Source organism: Mycteria americana (assembly GCF_035582795.1).
Source record: "Mycteria americana isolate JAX WOST 10 ecotype Jacksonville Zoo and Gardens chromosome W unlocalized genomic scaffold, USCA_MyAme_1.0 Scaffold_33, whole genome shotgun sequence".
Taxonomy (NCBI): Eukaryota; Metazoa; Chordata; class Aves; order Ciconiiformes; family Ciconiidae; genus Mycteria; species Mycteria americana.
This window is the reverse complement of record NW_027445439.1, coordinates 1,479,657-1,496,811: the sequence shown is the minus strand read 5'-3', so window position 1 is coordinate 1,496,811 and position 17,155 is coordinate 1,479,657. Positions and strand designations below refer to the sequence as shown.

General features: G+C 43.7%; 1 protein-coding gene across 3 annotated transcripts in view; it reads left to right on the top strand.

Moving 5' to 3' along the window:
• The window catches only part of LOC142403082 (E3 ubiquitin-protein ligase KCMF1-like), an 81,576-nt gene that overhangs the window by 37,988 nt on the left and 26,433 nt on the right, over window positions 1-17,155 (top strand). The window lies entirely within an intron of this gene.

Below are 17,155 nucleotides of genomic sequence, written 5' to 3'. Positions count from 1 at the left end.
CAGAAGACCGGCTTGGCTGAACAGGGAACTCCTCGTGGAGCTCAAGAGGAAAAAGAAATTGTACAATCTCTGGAAGCGAGGTCAGGCTTCACAGGAAGAGTACAGAGTTGTAGTTCACATATGCAGGGAGAAAACACGAAAGGCCAAAGCTCAACTAGAGTTGAAACTGGCCAGTGTTGTGTCGGACAACAAGAAAGGCTTTTCTAAGTATGTTAATAGCAGGAGGAGGTCTAAAGAAAACATTGGACGGATACTTGTTGAAGATGGGTCACCTGACTAATAGGGATGAAGAAAAACTGGAGGCATTCAATGCTTTTTTTGCCTCAGTCTTTAATAATACAGATAGACCTTGGGCTGCCCGGTCCCCTGAGTCAGAGGACCACGACTGCGGGAGCAGTGCCTTTCCATTTGTGGACACTGAAATTGTAAGGGACCAGCTGTATCAGCTGTATGTTCATAAGTCCATGGGGCCTGATGGGATTCATCCCAGGGTACTGAAGGAGCTAGCAGATATTATGGCAGGACCCCTCTCAATCATCTACCAAAGGTCTTGGGGGTCTGGGGAGGTCCCTGCTGACTGGAAGCTAGCCAATGTTATTCCAGTCTCCAAAAAGGGCATGAGGGTGTCGCAGATGGAGTGAGAGTGCACTTCACTCGTAGGAGAGAAGCAAAAATATACTTTATTGATATAGAATAGGGAGTTAACAAACTTCAGTGCGACAGCGGTTTAACAAGATTTGATGGCAAGGTACACTTGATTATTTACTGCATAGAGGACAGGGTCAGACAAAACTGTCAGGGTGACCCTCCCGTTGAGTCATGAGGTTTGGAAAAGGATCCCCTTGCTTTCTAAACTCCTTCTCAGAGAGGAGTCTAGGTGCAGCTAGATCCAGTCCTAGTCCCAGACTTGGTCAACAGTTTATGTCTAAAGGATTATATGTGTGCGCAATCAATCCTTTATATCACTTAGCTAAGGTTTCAAAGTTTAGCATGCTATTAGTCACTTACCGAGGATCTGTTGCGGCAAGGAATCTCTCAACCTCGAGGAGTAACCTTGAGAGGCGTCCCTGCTCAAGGGGAGATCCTGGCGTGCAGCCCGCTGCCGTGCAGGAGAGCTCAAAGGGCCCTGGGCTGTCCACTATTTAAGGAGTAAGATGATTGACTTATGGTCATATTTGCATATCAGCAAGATATTTAGATCCCCGCTTCATGCAGCCCTTGGCTACTTTGTTGCCATTCGTCCTCAAGGTCTAGCATAAGCTGGATGCAGCTATCAGGATGACTCCCACTGATGGTTACTGCTTGTGCAGGGAGCAGGGGGGAGCACACTGCCACACTCCACCCTGTGACTATAGTGAGTTCACCTTCACAAAATGGTGGTACGGTCACCTCTTGCCTCTGTGCCATAAATAGTATATTGATAGTTTGTGTGCTTATAGATTCACGGTAAGTAGGCAGTGAAGCACTGCTATTTGTTATGCGTTAATTTGTATGTTTTGGCTGGTTGAAGTTGGGTTATTTGTTTTATCATGTGCCAAACCTTTATATACAATATAATTATAAGCAATAGACACACTAATGTTAGAGTTAGTAAAATGACAACTGGGTGAAGCATAAGATTAAACACTCCCGTTGCTGTTGGTGACCATCCAAGAAGAGTTTCCCACCAGTGGTGTTCTCCATCCTTCTTCACTCTTTCCGAGACATGGTGTATCTCTTCTGCATCATGATGAACGGTGATCAGAGTTTTGTGTCCCTAGTTTTGGACACGTTCCAGGAGTTGACACAGGTCATCGTGTTGTAGTAGTTTCTTCACCAATGTAAGATTCATTCCGATGGGGGTAGGCAATAAATCTTGACTCAGTGTATAGTTAGATTGTAACAATTGATAAGACGTAACAGGAGCTGAATAATTGAAGTCACATCCCACAATTTTAGTAAAGTTACAAACACAAATATTTGAGCGATTGCTTGTATCTACAGTAATGTTATCTACAAATATAAAATCACAAAGGGTTCTCATACAAACACATCCTTTTCCAATATATACAAGTACAGTTTCAGGGGCTTCATCGGGTTGTATTTCAAAATGACAAACATTTTGTTCAGTGTCAAGACAGATGTCTTGGGCTTTGAGGGTGTTACTCTCACAAATAAATCCTTGTTGTTCCCGTACAACGCATGTATTAACATCAACAGTTTGCCATTTGTTTCCGTTTCAGTGGGCCCATACTCTATGTTCTAATGGATAGAGTACAGTTCCATTGTGATTTAATCCTAACGCAATGATTGGGTATATGGTGTATACCAAAGCATTGTGTATTGTTAAGACAAAAGCTGTGGCCTTGTTGCTAATGGGGTCATAAGTGAAATTGACTAAATACCACCAGGATTGGAATTCTTTCTCAAATTCAGTTGCATTATCCCAAATTACCTTTTGAATTTCAGTGGGTAAGGTGCCCTCTTCACCTTCTCTTATAATTGCTGCTACCATAGATTGCATCCACAGTTGAGCTTGGATACAACTAAGAGCTAGAGAAACATTGTTTTGGGCTACACCAAGTGCATCCACAATCAGTTGGTGGTCCCTTTCATGAATTCTTTCCCACTGAGGGTAATATATTAGATAAGAGCCATTGGTTAGTTCCCAATGGTAATAGAGAAGACCGTAATGGGTGTTCTAATTTGTTTAAATCACTTGTTGTTGTGCTCAGTTTGTTTACGAGTACTTCGGCATCTATACTATTTAAGACTCCCAGTCCTGTCCATATGATACAGGTCACATCTCTCTTTGTTTGTCTTGGAGAGGTGAGGGTTCGCCCATGTAACCATGCTAACCATCCTGCATAGGACGTACCTAGGAATGGTGAACAGGTTGGTTTGATTGCAGACATATCAATTTGCATCAGTAGTTCTACTCGTTTAAGAGACCATGATGGATTAAATAACACATGTTGTTGGCCTGTATTTTTGATCACATAGAGTCCAACTTCAGAAATCTGTGGGGATAGAATTTTCTCATCCTTTACAGTCAGGGCGGGTGTTGCTGTACTAGGCTCAGTAATGTCTATTTTAAATGTAAAGGATAGTCCCACGCTATGGTGAGCCCAGAGGCAGACTACAAAAACAGGTTGTACTAAGGTAAAATTGTGCCAACAGTCCAGTCTTTCAAAGGTGCAAAGTTTCGTATCTTTGGCTATTGGGTTTGATGTAATGTTGTACACAGAAATCCGAGATGCCTTCTCATGATGTCACCGAAATCGGGAATCAAACTCCTTAGCACCAATGTAGTATTAAGAAGCAGGCATTCTTTATTACGGTGCCGGATGCACGGGGCATCGTTCCACCTAGCGTGCATACCGCAGGTTACATCAACCAAAACTTATATTGTCCAATTACATGCATATGCATCAAATTTCCCGGAATGATCATGCATATTCATTCTATTTCCCAGAACTAATTATCATATTTGCATGGTCATTATGCATGCATCCTTGAACTCTGAGGGGCTTCCGTGGGGGTCTCTGGTGGTCCTTGGTGGTCGTACAGGTGCGTCCTTTAGTTGGCCCCTTCTTCTGGGCATGCGCAATATCACCTTGCTTATGTAACTTGCTTCCCTTCTTCATGGTGCATGGTCCCTAACAATGATTTGGTACCCTTATTCCTATTCTAACACAAACCAATTATTCTAACTACCCCTCAACTCATTGTCAAGATGGGCTGGGGCTGTACTGGGAGCATAGCAGCATGTCCGTACTGCTCCTCGTCCTATTGTCTTTGGGCATAGTAGCATATCCGTAGCCATAGGTGTACAAACACAATATTAAAGCATTGTCTACCCCACTCCTATCTCTGTGTTGCTTAGTTACAAAAGAACAAACTAATCATTTTAGTTACATCTGGTTACAATGGGTATGTAGTCTAACAGTGGGATAACAGGTAGACCTGTTACCTGTTATCATTACTGTAGATCATCCGGCATCCTATTTTAATTTCTTTCCCTGCTGTTCCTCGGAGTCAGGGAACTTTATCATCAGCTTCATCTTTATCCCAGCTCCATTTGTTTTCTAAATATGTTTCAGTTCCGTGCATGACCACGGTGGAAAGCTTTAAATCTCCCTTACTAGAGTGTATTCCCATACTTCCAGTGTACTTAACACGAGCTTGGGACCATGGCCACTCTAGGGTTCTTTGACCACAGGCTAAAAAGAGCAGCATTGTTAGGGTTTGGAATAGTAACACGAACACAGCATGTCCATCTGCCATCCTGTGGGGTGCCGTAAGAGAAAACAGGGACTTGTTTCGGTGGGGAGAGTCCGAACGGGTTACCCCATTAAGAAGAAGGAAAAATCCATCGTGAACTAATTCTGCGTTTTGCACCACTGCTATCAGTAGCTTCCCAGGCAAGTGGGCCACGAGGTTTAGTTAAAAGTCATAGGCACAGTACCGATGGATGGTAAATTGACCATCACAGGCTGTCCTGGCTGTAATGTCATTGGATATTCTCTTTTCCTAGTAGGTGGAGCACTAAGCTCAGTTTTTACAAAGAATGCTCGGCTTACAGGGCTTCCAGTAGGCCCATATCGATTATTTAATTGATGGAGTACTTTGGGAAGTCTCAAGTCTCGTATCCCATTGAGCTTCCTGTGGTTTGAGATTCCTTTTCAACAAGCCATTAGCTCTTTCTACCATCCCATTTGATTGAGGGTAGTATGGGGTGTGGAATACCCATCTTGTTTTGCCCAATCTTGCACTTCCTTACACGAAAAGCGTGAGCCGCTATCACTCTGGATAACATCAGGAGTAGGTAGATTTGAGAACCAAACTGATAGCCCTCACACTGTATTTCGCCCATCGGCTTTCCGACATTTAGTCGCCATAAGCAAGCCAGAGACTACTTCCACTCCTGTAAGGATGTATCGATATCCTGTAGAGGATTTGAATGGTCCGATATAATCAATTTGCCATGTAGACCATAAAGCTTTCCCTTCATTGATATGTAAAGGTGGTGCTTTAGCAGGATGATCTGCTTGTAATTTCAGTCTACACTGGGGACATTCTGTAAGAATAGTTTCACAAGTTTTCCTATTTATAGGCCGGCCTTTACTCTGTGCAGCAAAGTAAAGTGCTTCTTTACCTGTGTGGCCTAGGCTTTGATGTAACCATGCTCCCAATCGATACCACTCAGGATTTAAGGTGATTTTCCTAATTGTAGTTAGCTCATCTACCTTTTGATTCCACTTTGTGGCTGGTTGATTATCTTTAGCATGAGCTTTTACCCATCCCATCTTGAAAGGTGTTTTCCTGGCTATATCTAGTAATAATTGCCAGTCTTTGTTTCTCCAAACTGGGGATCTGTTTACTTCCCAATTCAAGGTTTCCCATTGACAGAGCCACTGTGTGGCACCGGCCCACACAGCATAAGAGTCTACATATATGATTTTTGCTCCGTTCTGTGCTGCCAAAACAACTGCTCTTATTTCTCCTACTTGTGCACTGCCTTCATCTTCTTCTACTACTTGTTTGCCAGTGGTAATATCTAATGCAACGGCCTTATATTGCCATTTACCCTTTTTGCTGAAGCATCCGTAAACCAAATGTTTTCTGTTGGTGTACCCTCAGTTGAGGGGTGGTGCATCCAGAATGGGTGAAGGTTTAAATGGTTGTTGTAATGCTAAAGGGTCTGTGTTTATGGGCATCTGCAATTTGGAAACTGTTGCTGTGAAAAGCCGATATCAGGACTCAATAGTCGGGATGACTATTAAGCAGGTATTCTTTATTGCAGCGCTGGGCAGCACTGGGGATCGCTCCACCACAAGTGCTCCGCCAGGTTAGCACAACACATCAGTTCATATACAGAAAAATCATACATATTCATCAGATTTCCTGAAAAGGGCAGTCTTATGGTGATGAGTTCCCGGAATTCATTTACATAGTCCAAGCTTGCGCAGTAAAATTAGGGTTAGGGTCTTTTCACTCTCCCGGTGGTCTTTCATAGTCTTCCTCACGTTGTCCACTAGTTGAACTTTGGGCTTCCTTTGTCCATATATAGTCATTGAATTAGCTCATCAGTCCTTCAGCCTTGGAATGTTACAAGGGGGTCGATTTAAGCTAGTTCTTTGGTGCTTATCTGTGGCACAATCGTCCTGAGTTCCTGTTATCAGTGATTTAATTAGGGAGCCTAATGAGCTTGCTCAAGGCCTGTTTACTCTTATCAGGTAAGAAGTCACAGGAGATGTTCCACCATCAACTCTGCTCAGCAGGTAACCAAAACTATCTTTGCAGGGGAAGAGAACAAAAGATAACAAGGATGCAAGTGAAACTTTAAAAAAAAAAAAAAAAAAAATAAAAAAAAAAAAAGGCAAGTCTATGTATCACAGTAAGGTCTTAGTCAGGGATTGTCAGGGATTTAACCCTTTCATTCCCCCCTTTTCTTTTTGAGGGCTTGTAGCTTACTTGCTACGGTCCTTAATATACAGTCTTATTACATCTGAAATGAAGCTTATTACACAAAAACTACAATAAAATCAATAAAATTAGTATTTAAAATAGTAAGGCTCTTTAACTACGACTAGTAAAATATTTCAAATCCTTTTAGGCCTAAAAGGGTGTTATCCTTAATTATTTTATGTTTGCAAAATTCATAATATTTCATCCTTTTCAAGGGTCTGAGTAAAATACCTTCCCATTTCTACTTGATGCCTAATCTTGTTTCTTTTCCAATCACTGTGTGTCTCTGCTGAATTCCGGTGACACCAAAGAAAACATTTAAGAAACACACAAACAAATATTCCTAAAATCGCCAAAGTAATCAATCCAATGAATAATTGTTTCAACCATCCAAAGTTGGGAAGCCACGAAGTCAATTTATCCCATAAATCTCGAAGCCCCAATGAAGTATCATCTGAAGATACTTCCTGGCATATTTGTGCTTTCTCCCAGAGTGCATTTAGATCTGCTTCTATCTGCTTGTCTTCATTGATATATGCACATCAACTGGTATTAATGATCATACATACACCTCCTTCTTTGGCAGTCAATAGATCTAATGCCATTCGATTTTGCAACACAACCTTACTAAGAGAAGATACTTCCGTCTGTAAATTTTTTTATAGTATTTATGGTTAGATTTTCCATCTGCTCTAGAACTGCTGAAATATCTACTATGGCCTTTTCTAGCTCGCTTACTCCTAGCCACGGTAAGAACCATCTAACAAAGCTATGAAATTTTGTTCCCCTAATTACAAGTGGGTTGTCTTCTCGCTTAGCCCGTTTCCAGGACGTTCTCAAAATACCTCTAGGTATTTGGGACTGATTATATATTTGATCCTGACTAACTAAATGACCTATGGTACACATTCCCTTCCATCCTGCAGGGAGTTGCTTTCTGCTGATACCATCACCACACAGCCACCAATACCCGTCGGGTAGTCTGCAGGGTCCGTCGATGGCTGTGAGATTAGCTCCATAAAATGATCCTTTGCTTACCCATCCAACCGATGTATTTCTACTGGCATCCCCCTTTGTAGGGCTATAGGTTTCTAACCGGGTTCTGTTACAGAAATTAATATATGTCACGTTCAATCCCGTCAAATTCCAAGTTCCTACTTCTACCGCAGTCTTGTTGATCCAATAATCATTCCACCCGTTCTTACAGGAACGGTTTTTGAAGGGGCTGCACGGACAATTATTGGATCTTGCCTTCCATAGGCAACTATTATTGCTAACTAGAATCTGGGTGTTATTATCTAGTATCTGCAGGTCGAATCTTGGTCCGAACCCATAGCTTGAATTATCATAACTACAATATTCTCCATCTTGTCTTTTCCAAAACTCAGGCCAAGTATTATTGTCACAATTCCAATGAGTCGACCCTATGCCATACAAAGGGAGTCTCATGTTACCTCTCGGTAGGGCAGTACAAATCCAACAATCCTTAACCCCTGTGGCATTCGCTATCATCTGAATCACATTATAATACAGGTTCTTGTTCCAAGCATCTACTGATGAGCTTAAAGTCAATAAAGTTATCGTCGTAAGCGTAATTTCAAATCTCCAACATTTTTGATGATCCATTGCGGTTCAGAAGCTTTCTTTACTCAGGAGTAATGGATCCAAGCTGTCTGCTCTTTAACCTTGATTGCAGTGAAAGTGGTTAGCAACACCTGATAAGGTCCATTCCACTTCTCCTCCAATGGGTCACCTGAAAAATTCTTAACATAAACCCAATCTCCAGGGCTAAATGGGTGGATTGGATGATCTAACCCTTTTGCTCTGGCTCCCAAAACAGTCTTATTAATCTTTTCCAATTGTTTTCCTAAGGATATAACATAATTTTGTAAATAGTTATTTCCCAGCTGATTCAAATCTTCCCCTTGATATTTGGCCTGATATGGCCTCCCATATAATATCTCAAAAGGGCTCAGATTTTCTTTGGCCCTAGGTTTTACACGTATCCAAAGTAGTGCAATAGGCAGTGCTGGATACCAATATAGGTTTGCTTCTTGACATATTTTAGCTATCTGTTGTTTTATCATGTGGTTCATTTTTTCTACTTGCCTGCTGGCTTGTGGTCTGTAGTGTGTGTGTAATTGCCAATCGATTCCTAATAGCTTGCTGACCTGTTGCACTACTTCTGCACAAAAATGTGTACCCCTATCTGATGAAATGACCGTAGGTACCCCGAATCGGGGTATTATTTCATTTAATAATACCTTAGTTACTTCTCTTGCTTTGTTTGTCCTACAAGGGAATGCCTCTGGCCATCCGGAAAAGGTGTCTGTAAGTATCAATAGGTATCTGTACCCCCCTTTTCTTGGAAGTTCAGAGAAATCAATTTGCCAGTGGTCCCCTGGTACATTTCCTCTCCCAATACTTCCTAATTGTGCCCGGTTACCTGTATTGGGATTATTTTTCAAACGTATTTCACATTGCTGAGTCACCTGTCGAACTGTAGTATACAAATTTCTCCCTATTAATTTTTGATTTAAAAATTTATACAGGGAATCTGCCCCCCAATGTGTCTTATTGTGTTGTTCTTTAACAACTCCCCATACCTGTTTGGCAGGATTATAATTCCTGCCATCACTCAAGTGGGCCCATCCTTTGGAGGGAACCTGCCCTCCCATTTCTTCTATTCATTCTTTTTATCAGCCCTAGAATATGCAACATTTTCTTGGTCACCTAGGCTCCTACTTCTGTTATCTGGAATTAAGGTTAAAATCTTTTGCATTCTTTCCGCTGCCTGTTTAGCCTCATAATCAGCCAACCTGTTACCTTTTTCCTGGTCAGTGTTACCCTTCAGATGTCCTCGGCAGTGCATGATGGCGACTTTGGTTGGCAGTTGGACTGCTTCTGATAGGTGAAGGATTTCCTCAGCGTGCTTGATCTGTCTCCCTTGTGCGGTTAGTAGTCCTCGTTCCTTCCAAATTGCTCCGTGAGCGTGGACAACTCCAAAGGCATATTTGGAGTCCGTCCATATATTTATCTTTTTCCCTTTTGCCAATTCCAGGGCCCTAGTCAGGGCAATAATTTCAGCCTTTTGAGCTGATGTTCCAGCAGGTAACGATTGAGATTCAATTACTTTGCTTGCTGTCGTCACCGCGTACCCAGCCTTTCGAATACCTTGTCGGACGAAGCTGCTTCCATCCGTGAACCAGGAGTCTTGTGCATCTTCCAGGGGTTCTTCTTTTAAATCTGGTCTGCTAGAATATACAGTCTCTATGGTTTCCAAACAGTCATGTATCAATGATTCAGATGTCACCCCACTGAGGAAAGAAGCTGGGTTTGTAACATTAGTCGCTTCAATACTAACATCGTCTGGTTCAACTAGAATAGCCTGGTATTGTAAAAATCGGGATGGAGAAAGCCAATGATTTCCTTTTTGTTCTAGTACGGCTGATACTGTGTGTGTACTACAGCCGCCACAGCTCGTAGGCACCCTGGCCACCCTTTGCTTACTTCATCAAGTTGCTTAGAAAAGTAGGCCACAGCCCTTTTGTAGAGTCCCAGTCATTGAGCTAGGACTCCCAGAGCTATACCTTGTTTTTCATGGGAAAACAGCCAGAAAGGTTTAGTAACGTCAGGTAGGCCCAGGGCTGGGGCCTTCATCAGTTCCTTTTTAAGCGTTTTGAACACATTTTGAGCTTCTCTGGACCAAATCAATTGAGTGGGATTGTTTTTCAAAAGTTCATACAAAGGTTTTACTATTATTCCATAATTGTAAATCCATAATCGACACCAACCTGCCATTCCTAAGAAGGTCCTGAGTTCCTTTACCGTTTGAGGGAGGGGGGGTCTGCAGACGGCTTCTTTTCGTTCAGTTCCTAATTCGCGTTGTCCTCCAGATAGCTCGTATCCAAGGTAGGTTACTTGCTGTCGCACCATCTGAGCTTTCTGTTGAGAGACTCGATACCCATTCAGTCCCAAAAAGTTCAACAAATTAATAGTCCATTGAATACAATCAGGCTTTGTTTCAGTTGCTATTAATAAGTCATCCACACACTGTAGAAGAGTTCCGTCTCTGGAGGGAGGATCCCATGTCTCAAGTTCTCGTGCTAATTGGTTCCCAAAGATGGTTGGACTGTTCTTAAAACCTTGGGGTAACACTGTCCAGGTAAGTTGGGTTTTCCTACCAGTAGTAGGACTTTCCCATTCAAATGCAAATAGGTTTTGGCTCTCCTTGGCCAGAGGCAAGCAGAAGAATGCATCTTTCAAATCTAATACTGTAAGCCATACTTGATCATTTCGTAATTTAGTAAGTAAAGTATAAGGATTGGCCACCACAGGGTGTAAATCTTTAAAATTGAGGGCTTTTAGAAAGAACACCTTTTCCTGTTGGCCAGTAGCTCCCGCTACAGTCACAAAGTCTTTACTCACAGGTATCAATTCTTGATTTAAAACAGAGAAAGAAGCACCTGTGTCTACTAAGAATTCTACTTCTTTCTCTTGTCTCCCTAGCCTTCTCTTAACCAGTGGATCCGCTAGGGTAGATTCCCCAGGTTCCCGTCAATTGGTCTCTGCTCCAGCTATCAAGATTTGCGGGGTTCCTTTGAGTCTTGGACATTCGCTCCTCCAATGTCCTTCCTCTCGACAATACGCACATTGATTCTTTCCCAATACATTCCCCAGTCCTCCTCTGCTTCCAGAGGGCCTTCCCCTTCCTTGTCCTTCCTCTATTCACCATTCTTCTCTGTTCCAAGGCTGCCACCGTGCGGCGGGATGTTAACACCACACTCCCTCTGCCACTCCGGGTGCTTCTGCAAAGTAAAAAAAAAAAACCCTATCTGCATACATAACCTCATCTCATTTTCCTTCTCTCCATAAGAACAACATTAACTGCAATATAGTATTATAATTTAAAGATCCATTAAAGGGCCATTTTTCACCATCTTCTAATTTGTACAGGGGCCACCACTGATTACAATATTTGATTAGTGTTTTCTTATTCACACTCGCACCTGATTGCCCCCCTATCTCTTTCCAGTGTGCTAACATACATCCTAGGGGCCTTTTCTTTACAAGACCACCACTTTGCTGTCGCCCCATTCTACCTTACTGATTCTGTACTTCCGTTATTCTCCCACAGATTATTTTAATAACCTCAACCTGTCGTGCTTTATCCTCCCACTCTGACCACGTTCCACAATTCTCACATTGAATATCTCATCCACATACAACCCATAAATTTTGGTCACAAATAAAACAATTTACGAGGAAAAGCGGTTCACATTCAGACACAGGTCTCCAGGTTTTCCACACTCGCTTTGCAGTCACGCTGCGTCTCAGTCACTCACCAGTCACACCAGAGTTAACTCAGCTCATTCACACTTAGTTGCTGATTTCGCAGTGCCTGACAAATATATCCGCATTCAATATCAGTAAACCAATATCTGAGTTCGGTGCCAGTAAATCCATACTGGCAACAGTACAAAACTCATGCGGGTTTCATAAGTGTACCAATACCAAAAGGCACGTTATTGCAAAAGTACAAGGCTTAACCCGTGCCTGTACCAACGTACTAAATACCAAATGTATACCCTCAGGCACTAGTAGCCTGGTATACGGCGCTCAGCGTAGGATGTCTCCTATGACTTACGAGAACCTTCCAAATGACCGGTCCCAAATTCCAAAACAGAAAACCAGAAAGATTTAAAGAATACCTTTTTTTCCTTTAGATGGTCCTTGTCTGCTCCCGCAGTGATCCGATTGAGGCGAGGAGTCCCTCCGGGAAATCCCGGGGGTACCCTAGGGAGTCCTGTTCTCAGCGGGTCCTACAGCCGAGCAGAGCGGGTCCCACCTGGGGTGCCAAACTGTTGCCGTGAAAAGCCGAAATCAGGACTCAATAGTCGGGATGACTATTAAGCAGGTATTCTTTATTGCAGTGCTGGGCAGCACTGGGGATTGCTCCGCCACAAGTACTCCTCCAGGTTAGCACAACACATCAGTTCATATACAGAAAAATCATACATATTCATCAGATTTCCTGAAAAGGGCAGTCTTATGGTGATGAGTTCCCGGAATTCATTTACATAGTCCAAGCATGCGCAGTAAAATTAGGGTTAGGGTCTTTTCACCCTCCCGGTGGTCTTCCATAGTCTTCCTCACGTTGTCTGCTAGTTGAACTTTGGGCTTCCTATGTCCATATATAGTCATTGAGTGAGCTCATCAGTCCTTCGGCCTCGGAATCACACAGAATCACAGAATCGTATACGTTGGAAAAGACCTTTAAGATCATTGAATCCAACCATAAACATAACGCTACCACGACCACCACTCAACCATGTCCCTAAGCACCTCATCCAACCATCTTTGAAATACTTCCAGGGATGGAGACTCAACCACTTCCCTGGGCAGCCTGTTCCAATGCTTGATAACCCTTTCGGTGAAGTAAAATTTCCTAATATCCAGTCTAAACCTCCCCTGGCGCAACTTGAGGCCATTTCCTCTTGTCCTATCCCTTGTTACTTGGGGGAAGAGACCGACCCCCACCTCTCTACAACCTCCTTTCAGGTAGCTGTAGAGAGCAATAAGGTCTCCCCTCAGCCTCCTTTTCTCCAGGCTAAACAACCCCAGTTCCCTCAGCCGCTCCTCATAAGACTTCTGCTCTAGACCCTTCACCAGCTTCGTTGCCCTTCTCTGGACACTCTCCAGCACCTCAATGTCCTTCTTGTAGTGGGGGGCCCAAAACTGAACACAGTATTTGAGGTGCGGCCTCACCAGTGCTGAGTACAGGGGCACGATCACTTCCCTAGTCCTGCTGGCCACGCTATTTTTGATACAAGCCAGAATGCCATTGGCTTTCTTGGCCACCTGGGCACACTGCTGGCTCATATTCAGGTGGCTGTCAACCAACACCCCCAGGTCCTTCTCTGCCTGGCAGCTTTCCAGCCACTCTTCCCCAAGCCTGTAGCGTTGCATGGGGTTGCTGTGGCCCAAGTGCAGGACCTTGCACTTAGCCTTGTTGAACCCCATACAGTTGACCTCGGCCCATCGATCCAGCATGTCCAGGTCCCTCTGCAGAGCCTTCCTCCCCTCAAGCAGATCAACGCTCCCGCACAACTTGGTGTCATCTGCAAACTTACTGAGGGTGCACTCGATCCCCTCATCCAGATCATTGATAAAGATATTAAACAGAACTGGCCCCAGCACAGAGCCCTGGGGAACACCTCTTGTGACTGGTCGCCAACTGGAGTAAACTCCATTCACCACCACTCTCTGGGCCCGGCCATCCAGCTAGTTCTTTACCCAGTGAAGGGTACACCCATCCAAGCCATGAGCAGCCAGTTTCTCCAGGAGAATGCTGTGGGAAACCATGTCAAAGGCTTTACTGAAGTCTAGATAGACAACATCCACAGCCTTCCCCTTATATACTAGGCGGGTCACCTTGTCATAGAAGGAGATCAGGTTGGTCAAGCAGGACCTGCCTTTCCTGAACCCATGCTGGCTGGGCTTGATCCCTTGGTTATTCTCTACGTGCCGTGTGATAGCACTCAGGATGATCTGCTCCATCAGCTTTCCCAGTACCGAGGTCAGGCTGACAGGCCTGTAGTTCCCCGGGTCCTCCTTCCAGCCCTTCTTGAAGATGGATGTCACATTCGCTAATCTCCAGTCAACTGGGACCTCCCACTTGGGAATGTTATAAGGGGGTTGATTTAAGCTAGTTCTTTGGTGCTTATCTGTGGCACAATCGTCCTGAGTTCCTGTTATCAGTGATTTAATTAGGAAGCCTAACGAGTTTGCTCAAGGCCTGTTTAGTCCTAGCAGGTAAGAAGTTACAGGAAATGTCCCACCATCAACTCTGCTCAGCAGGTAACTAAAACTATCTTTGCAGGGGAAGAAAACAAAAGAGAACAAGGATGCAAGTGAAACAAACAAAAAAAAAAAGCAAGTCTATGTATCACAGTAAGGTCTTAGTCAGGGATTGTCAGGGATTTAACGCTTTTGCTCCCACTGAGTCTTGAGGTTCGGAAAAGGATTCCCTTGCTTTCTAAACTCCTTCTCAGAGAGGAGTCTAGGTGCAACTAGATCCAGTCCTAGTCCCAGACTTGGTCATTGGTTTATGTCTAAAGGATTATATATGCGCAATCAGTCCTTTATATCACTTAGCTAAGATTTCAAAGTTTAGCATGCTGTTAGTCACTTACCGAGGATCTGTTGCGGAAAGGAATCTCTCAACCTCGAGGAGTAACCTTGAGAGGCATCCCTGCTCAAGGGGAGATCCTGGCGTGCAGCCCACTGCCGTGCAGGAGAGCTCAAAGGGCCCTGGGCTGTCCACTATTTAAGGAGTAAGATGATTGACTTATGGTCATATTTGCATATCAGCAAGATGTTTAGATCCCTGCTTCATGCAGCCCTTGGCTACTTTGTTGCCATTCGTCCTCAAGGTCTAGCATAAGCTGGATGCAGCTATCAGGATGACTCCTACTGATGGTTACTGCTTGCGCAGGGAGGGAGGCAGCACATCGCCACAGAGGGAAGACCCAGGGAGCTACAGACCTGTTATTCTAACCTCATTTCCTGGAAAAACTACGTAGTAGGTCATACTGGGTGCTATTGAAAGGCATTTAAAGGATAATGCAATCATCAGGCACAGTCAACATGGGATCACAAAGGGAAAGTCCTGTTTAACTAATTTGATATCTTTCTTGATATGGTCACCCGCCTAGTAGATGAAGGGAAGGTGGCAGATGTAGCTTTTCTGGATTTTAGTAAGGCTTTTGATACTGTCCCTCACAGCATCCTTCTGGACAAGTTGTCCAACTGTGAGATGAACAGGTTCATGGTGCGCTGGGTGAAGAACTGGCTGAAGTATAGAGCTCAAAGGGTTGTAGTGAATGGGGCTACATCTGGCTAGCAACCGGTCACTAGCAGTGTTCCTCAGGGTTCAATTGTAGGGCCAGTCCTGTTCAATATATTTATCAGCAATCTGGATGCAGGAGTTAAATGCACCCTTAGCAGGTTTGCTGATGATACCAAACTGGGAGGTGCTGTTGACTCTCTTGAGGGACAGGAGGTCTTGCCAGAGGGATCTAGATAGATTGGAGCATTGGGCTATGATTAATGGGATGAAATTTAACAAGTCCAAGTGCCGGATTCTGCACCTGGGACAGAGTAATGCTGGGCACAAGTATAAATTGGGAGAGGAGTGGCTGGAGAGCAGCCCTGCAGAAAGGGATCTGGGGGTGCTGGTTGACAGCAGGCTCAATATGAGTCAGCAGTGTGCCCTGGCAGCCAAGAGGGCAAACCGCATCCTGGGGTGCATTAAACACAGCAGAACCAGCCGGTCAAGAGAGGTGATTATCCCACTGTGTTTAGCGTTGGTGCGGCCTCACCTTGAGTATTGTGTGCAGTTCTGGGCCCCACAATTTAAGAAGGATGTTGGGGTCCTTGAATGCATCCAGAGGAGGGCAACAAAGCTGGTGAAAGGTCTGGAAGGAATGTCCTGCGAGGAGCAGCTAAGGACTCTGGGTTTGTCTAGTTTGGAGAAAAGGAGGCTGGGGGGCGACCTCATTGCTCTCTACAGCTTCCTGAGGAGGGGAAGTGGAGATGGAGGTGCTGATCTCTCCTCCCTGGTATCCAGTGACAGGACACGTGGGAATGGCTCAAAGCTGTGCCAGGGGAGGTTTAGACTGGACATTAGGAAGCATTTTTTTACTAAGACAGTGGTCAAACACTGGAACAGGCTTCCTAGAGAGGTGGTCGATGCCCCATGCTTGTCAGTGTTTAAGAGGCCTTTGGACAATGCCCTTAATAACATGCTTTAACTTTTGGTCAGCCCTGGAGTGGTCAGGCAGTTGGACTAGATGATCATTGTAGGTCCCTTCCAACTGAAATAGTTTATTCTATTCTATTCTAAATCTGCATGAAGAATCAAGCTAGGAAGGTGGAAGAAACTTTGCAGTGAAGTAGGGAGGGAGGCTGATTCAAAAGATTTTTAGGACTACTTCTAAATTGTTTGGTTTCTTTGGAGTAAAGGAGACATTTCTGTTTCTATAGCTTCTTTAAGTAAGAAGAATTAAAAATATGTTCTTCTAGCGTTTTCACGTGGCTTAATACTTGAACACTGTTCCCTTAGAACCAGCGTTAGTAAGAGGACAGGAAAATGCTGAAGCTCGGCCCTTCAACAAGACTTTTTGTTTTATTATACCTGGAACAGCATGAGAGGAAAGCATGTCACTGTATTCTGAACCACAACAAGGGCTAATGGCAGAGAACGCCAAAGTACAAGTCACCTTGTTGATTTATGCAGCAGAGTAAAAGAAAGAATTTTTATAAATGTCTTTCTGATTAGGCTTTAGGAAGGTTTATGATGTCATTCTGAAAATATTTATCCCCTGTGTTACGGTCCTGTATGGAATGTAAGGTAAGAAAGACTATGTACAGTGTGGTTAAAAATCAGATGCCTAGAGAAAGTGTAGTGACTTCTTAAAGGGCATTTTATAAATAAGGAGATCATGTGACTTAGAGGAATATACAGGAATTTAGTAGATAATTAATGCTGGAGTTAGTCTAAACTTGTTTCAAAGTTGTCACGCTAGCTGTTCTAGGGAAAGTAAAAATCATGAAGCAAAGGTGTACAAGAAGGTTAAAAGAAAACATCCTGAAGGGAAACATCAGCAGTATGAAACAATGAAAAAAGATGGAACTGGACGGA